Source organism: Dama dama, chromosome 1, assembly GCF_033118175.1.
Source record: "Dama dama isolate Ldn47 chromosome 1, ASM3311817v1, whole genome shotgun sequence".
In the NCBI taxonomy this organism is placed as follows: Eukaryota; Metazoa; Chordata; class Mammalia; order Artiodactyla; family Cervidae; genus Dama; species Dama dama.
The window spans coordinates 81405946-81412841 of record NC_083681.1 but is presented as its reverse complement, the minus strand read 5'-3'; positions in this window follow the sequence as shown (position 1 = coordinate 81412841).

The window sequence follows — 6896 nt, the reverse complement described above, 5'->3', positions numbered from 1 at the left end:
GTGTGTGTCTGGGAGAGGAGCTGGGTCACTGAGTCTCGTGGAAATGTTCCCCACCCAGTGAGAGGATGCCAGCTAAAAACTGTCCCCCGGCACCTGCCTCTACAAGGACAAAGTCGCTAGCCCTTGGAGCAACTGGTCTTCAACACCCCCTGAAAGGAGTTCATGGAGGAGGTCAGGAATGAGGCACTTTGTGCTCTGGGAAAAACTGGCAGAACAGGCCTTCAGATAGTTTTATGTTTTCAGGAGAAGATTTTATGAGCCCAATTATTCTTGCATCTCCTCCTATTCAGAAAAGCACGGAAATCATTAAAGGTGGCAGCTGGTGGTACATATATGTAATGGAATATTACTCAGCCATAAAAAGAAAAGAAACTGGGTCATCTATAGTGATGGGGATGAACCTAGAGCCTGACATATACAGTGAAGTAAGTCAGAAAGAGAGAAACACATATTGTGTGTTAACACGTATATAGGAAATCTAGAAAAATGGGGCTGATGAACCTGTTTGCAGGGCAGGGAGAGAGAGGCAGATACAGAGAGTGGACGTGTGGACACAGTGGGGAAGGAGAGGATGGGACGAATATCGAGATCAGCATCGACACACACACCACCATCTGCAAAACAGAGCCGGTGGGAGCCGCTGCGTGACACGGGCCCAGCCCGGGCTCTGTGATGAGAGAGCCGGTGGGAGCTGCTTCATGACACGGGCCCAGCCCGGGCTCTGTGATGAGAGAGCTGGTGGGAGCTGCTTCGTGACACGGGCCCAGCTCGGGCTCTGTGATCACCCAGAGGGCGGGGTGGGTGGGGAGGGCGGCTAAAGAGGGAGGGGACATGTGTATACCTACGGCTGACTCACTGTTTGTACGCCAGAAACTAATACCGCACGGTAAAGTGATTATACTCCAATTAACAAAAGAAAAAAAAAAGGTGACCCTGCCCCGAGTGGCCAGCAGCAAGCCTTTGCCAAAGCGTGTGCCTGACGGCAACGCCCCCTTCACCAAAATCACGGAGAAGACTGGCTTTCCCTCTGTGAGTTAAAAAGACTGCCTGCCCTATCAGAACACAAAGGATGGCAACCCTGAAGCCAGCAGATCAGAGCCACCCTGACGGTGAGCCCTGAGGGAACGCGGGGTGGAAACAGAGGCCTGCTGTCGCAAGCACCCTCCACACACCCCGCACCCCTCCGGGGCACCCCGAGGAGGCTCAGGGGGAGAAAACACAGGACACTGGCCCCAGGTAGCCGGGCTGTGCTTCAAAGGAACGGCTTCTATGGGCCCAGATTTTGCATCTTCCCAAACATAGGAAGGGCTTCCCTGGTGGCTCAGATGGTAAAGCGTCTGCCCGCAATGCGGGAGACCCGGGTTCAATCCCTGGGTCGGGAAGATCCCCTGGAGAAGGAAATGGCAACCCACTCCAGTGCTCTCTCCTGGAGAATCCCATGGATGGAGGAACCTGGTAGGCTACAGTCCATGGGGTTGCAAAGAGTTGGACACGACTGAGTGACTTCACTTTCACTTTCTTTCATACATACAAAAGCACTAAATTAATTTGAGATATCTCGTTTTCTTTAATTAACAATAACCTTTTGATGTTCCAACTATCTGGTCTTTGTCACAAAAACTCCTGTATATCCGTCCTACCTGCCCCTTGCCTCTCTGAAGCGGCCCCTCACACTGATCTGAGAGTCTCGTCTCCGGCCTTGAAGTCCTTGGAATGTCTGCTGAGTGAGACATAACTCTCAAATTTTAGGCTGTGTATTTTTTTTTTTTTTTTCCAGTCAACACCTTCTACCTCTTCAGAGCAGTTTCTCTATGAAATTCCATCTTTCAGACTACAGTCCTCATTTTGCCCCCAATAAAACTCAACTCCTGGGAGTTCCCTGGTGGTCCAGTGCCTTAAGAATTCTCCTTGAATTCTCCTTGCGATGCAGGGGACCCAGGTTAGATCCCTGGTCGGGAACTCAGACCCCACATGCCCTGGGGCTATTAAGCCACGACTAGAGAGCCCCCATGCCATCTGATACAGTCAAATAAATCAATAAAAATAAGTTAAAAAGCTTAACTCGCAACTCTCACATTGTGCATTTTTCCCCCATTGACCAGGGGATTCCACCTGTGGGTCCCTAACAATTCCATCTTTCTGATCCCTCCCCATCCTGATTCCTTTTCTGGTCCATGCAACTTCCTTTCACCAGCTGGTACACAGAAGAAACTCACCAGATGTTCCTTGAATGATTGGATGAGCAAGGAGGCTGGACAATGGCCATCAAGGACAGAGAGGCTTCGAGCAGTTATTTCCTCCCACACACACCCCCAAGAGCAGTTATTTCCTCTCACACACACCCTCCCACACACACTTTTGGCAGCTGCTACTGGGGGGCTGGTGACCCCCCTTGCCTCCTCTAAAGAACTGATAAGGCTAAGAGAGGAGAGACACAAAGATATTACAAGGAGGTAGGGGTGGAGTGGGGAGAGCAAGCCCTCCCCCAGATTCCAGAGAAACAGCTGCACCAGGAGCTGTAACAATCCAAGGCCGAGGGGTAATCTTTATCCTACCCCCAGCCCCAGGACTACTTCCTGGAGAAGGAAATGGCAGCCCACTCCAGTACCCGTGCCTGGGAAACTCCATGGACAGAGAGGCCTGGCGGGCTACAAGTCCAGGGGGTCACAGAGACTCGGACATGACTGAGCACCCATGCACAACCCCAGCACCCATCACTCATGCTTCCGTTGCGACTGCAAGCCCTGAATTACTCTCATTTTCCTCCCTTTCCAAATACATACAAATTTTAACATGAATCACATCCATTTACATGTGGGCTACGATAAAATGACCTTTTGGTTAAAAAAGAAAAATTTAATGTGACAGATAGGGCTAGATTGATGCTTTCTGTCCAACCCAAACGCGTTCTGTCACCGCTTCACCTCATCCCAGGTTTTACTTGTGTTCGTGGAGGATCCAAATCTGGCCGAGTCTCTTCATTCTGTCAGAAGCTCCCCAGGGCCTTTCTGGCCAGACTTCAGACCACAGTGCAGCCCGGACTAGTGGCAGAAGCTCCCAGCGCAAAGGCCTCCGGGCCTGTCCGCATTTCAAAGATGGCCGTTTCACCTCCCACCGTCAGTTCCAGTTGCCGTCCAGAGAGCTGACCCAGAAAGCTGGCTCCATGGCTGGGTTTTGCGTTTCCCGCTAGGTCTCTGGACTCTGCCCTCGCCTCTTCTCCTGTGGCCTGAAACAGAGAAAGAAGAGGGGACAAAGCCCGGGGGCATGGGAGGCAAGGGCCCTTCTTCCCAGCTCAGGAAGTGAACCCAGTCAGGATGTGGTTACCCGGGTGACGGAGTCAGGCCTCAGGGCTTTGATGCGCCCGGAGCCAGAATGCTAACTCACTCTTCTTCGGAGCTCCCTCATGGCTTTATTATTATTATTCTTTCTTTTTTTTTTTCTCAGTCCAAGTATTATTGTTATTATTCTTAACAAAGTGCTGCCACCTGGACTTACAGAGGCTTTGTCTTTTGTTGGCCTTTCAGAACAGTTTTTAAAGCAGTGTTCTGATGGAAACAAAACCAATTTCTGACATAATTTCCTTGTAGGGTCCTCTGCACAGCAGATCTCCAGGCCCAAGGGCTTGGCCAGAGCAGGCTGTGGGCTAAGCCCCCAACTCCTGTGCGGACTGTCTAAGCCGTAGGGATCATCCTATTCTAGGAAATCCCATGGACGGAGAAGCCTGGTAAGCTGCAGTCCATAGGGTCACAAAGAGTCGGACACGACCGAGCAACTTCTCTTTCTTTTTCTTTCTATTCCAGGAAGGTGAAAAGTGAAGTCAAAGTGAAAGTCGCTCAGTCGTGTCCGACTCTTTGCGACCCCACGGACTAAGCAGTTCATGGCATCCTCCAGGTCAGAACACTGGAGTGGGCAGCCGCTCCTTTCTCGGGGACCTTTCCAGCCCAGGGACGGAACCCAGGTCTCCCGCGTTGCAGGCGGATCTTTACCAGCTTAACCGCATGGTGCCTTGCCACAAACCGTCCTGAAGGATTGGGAAGCCTTAGGAACTCCAGTCCTGGCTCCACAAGGATTTATATTCCCAGACCTCAGCCTCCACATCTGTCAAACAGTGGACATTTTTTCCCCCCACATTCTCTCAGCGCAGTACTAGTATGTACTTGCATATTTGCTGTGGACAGAACTGTTTCTGCCTTGTGCCGTCCAAATTCATATGCTGAAGCCCTAAGCCGCGTGTGACTGAGTCTGGATATAATCTTACAGAGGTAATGAAAGTTCCATGACCCACTCCAGTATTCTTGCCCGGAAAATCCCACGGACAGAGGAGCCTGGTGGGTGATAGTCCACGGGGCTGCTAAAGAGTTGGACACAGCTTAGTGACTAAACAACATCAATAAAGTTCAGTGAGGGGCTTCCCTGGCTGTCCAGTGGTTAAGACTCTTTGCTTCTAACGCAGGGGGCTCAGGTTTGATTCCTGCTCGGGGAATTAAGATCCCACATGTCTCGAGGCCAAAAAAAAGTTCAGTGAGGCCCTAAGGGTGAGGTCTTAGTTCAATAGGACAAAGGCCTTCCAAGAAGAGGAAGAGACACACAGACACACCCCCTCCCCTGAGGACAGAGAGGGATCTCCCTGAACGTCTCCTATGCTGGCGCCCTGATCTCGAACTTCCAGCCTCCAGAACTGTGAGAAAAGTAATTTATATTCTTTAAGCCACATAGAAGAGGGCGTTTTGTTGCGGCAGCCTGAGCTGACTGAGGGACTCAGTTTGCTTACTTGAATGCTGCTGCTGCTGCTAAGTCGTTTCAGTTGTGTCCGACTCTGTGCGACCCCTTAGACTTGAATACACGTATGTAAAAATGAAACTTGACCTTGCCTCTGTACATGGAAGCTCAGTAGCCCTCACCAAAGACAGAATGAACTGGGGCCAAGCAGACACAGGGCCTTGAGCCCAGAATGCTTTCAGGGGCCTATGAAAAGGCTTTTATTTTAATTTCTTTTAAAATCAGAAGGAAGAAACAGAAATAGAGTCACAGATGTAGGACACAAACCTATGGCTCCCAGGGGGAAAGCTGGGTTGGGGGGTGGATAAACTGGGAGGTCGGGATAGACCTACATACACTACTATACATAAAACATGATTGATAAGGGCATACTGTATAGCACGGGGATCTCTTCTCAATATCCTGTAATGACCTATATTGGAAAAGAATCTGAAGAAGAGCGGACATGTGTAAATGGATAATGGATACACTTGGCTGGGCAGCAGAAACTCAGGCAACTCTGTAAATCAGCTACACTCTGATGATTTTTTTTTAAAAATCAGGACAAAAAATAAATACCAGAACAAATACAGTCTTGATTATATTCTTTTTTTTTTTTTTTTTTTAGCTTGCATGATCTGCCTTGCATCACGTGGGAGGCCTTGTTGCCCAACACGGACTCTCTAGTTGTGACAAACGGGCTCCGGCTCAGCAGCTGTGCTGCGTGCTCTGAGCTGGGGCAGCTTGTTGGGATCTTCGTTCCCTGATCAGAGATCAAACCCAAGACCCCAACATTGCAAGCGGGATTCTTAACCACTGGACCACCAAGGAAGTCCCTTGAGTATATCCTTATTTATATCAAAGAAGACCAAAGAAATAGAGGAAAACAATGCAATGGGAAAGCCCTCTCTTCAAGAAAGAAAAGGATCTCTTCAAGAAAATTGGAGATACCAATTTTTCATGCACAATAAAGGACAGAAACAGTAAGGACCTAACAGAAGCAGAAGAGATTAAGAAGAGGTGGCAAGAATACACAGAAGAACTGTACAAAAAAGGTCTTAAAGACCCAGATAACCATGATGGTGTGGCCACTCGCCAAGAGTCAGACATCCTGACATGTGAAGTCAAGTGGGCCTTAGAAAGCATTACTGTGAACAAAGCTAGTGGAGGTGATGGAGTTCTAGCTGAGCTATTTAAAATCTTGAAGGATGATGCTGTTAAAGGGCTGCACTCAATATGTCAGCAAATTTGGAAAACTCAGCAGTGGCCACAGAACTGGAAAAGGTCAGTTTTCATTCCAATCCCAAAGAAGAGCAATGCCAAAGAATGTTCAGACTACTGTACAATTGTGCTCATTTCGCACGCTAGCAAAGTAATGCTCAAAATCCTCCACATTAGACCTCAACAGTACGTGAACTGAAAAATCCCAGATGTACAACCTGGATTTGGAAAAGGCAGAAGAACCAGAGATTAAAATGCCAATATCTGTTGGATCATAGATAAAGTAAGGGAATTTCAGAAAAACACCAGTTTCTGCTTCATTGACTACACTAAAGCCTTTGACTGAGTGGATCACAATAAACCTTGGAAAATTCTTAAATAGATGGGAATACAAGACCACCTTACCTATCTCCTGAGAAACCTCTGCAGGTCAAGAAGCAACAGTTAGAACCAGACATGGAACAACTGACTGGTTCAAAATTGTAAAAGGAGTAGGTCAAGGCTGTATATTGTCACCCTGCTTATTTAATTTACATGCAAAGTACATCATGTGAAAAGCCAGGCTGCATGAATCACAAGCTAGAATTAAGATTGCCAGGAGAAATATCAGTAACCTCAGATATGTAGATGATAACACCCTAATGGCAGAAAGCAAAGAGGAACTAAAGAGCCACTTGATGAAGGTTAAAGAGGAGAGTGAAAAAGTTGGCTTAAAACTCAATATTCATGGCATCTGGTCCCATCTCTTCATGGCAAATAAAGAGGGGAAAAGTGGAAAACGTGACTGATTTTACTTTCTTGGGCTTCCAAATCACTGAGGACGGTGACTGTAGCCATGAAACTAAAAGACACTTGCTCCTTGGAAGAAAAGCTATGACAAACCTAGACAGCATATTAAAAAGCAGAGACATTACTTT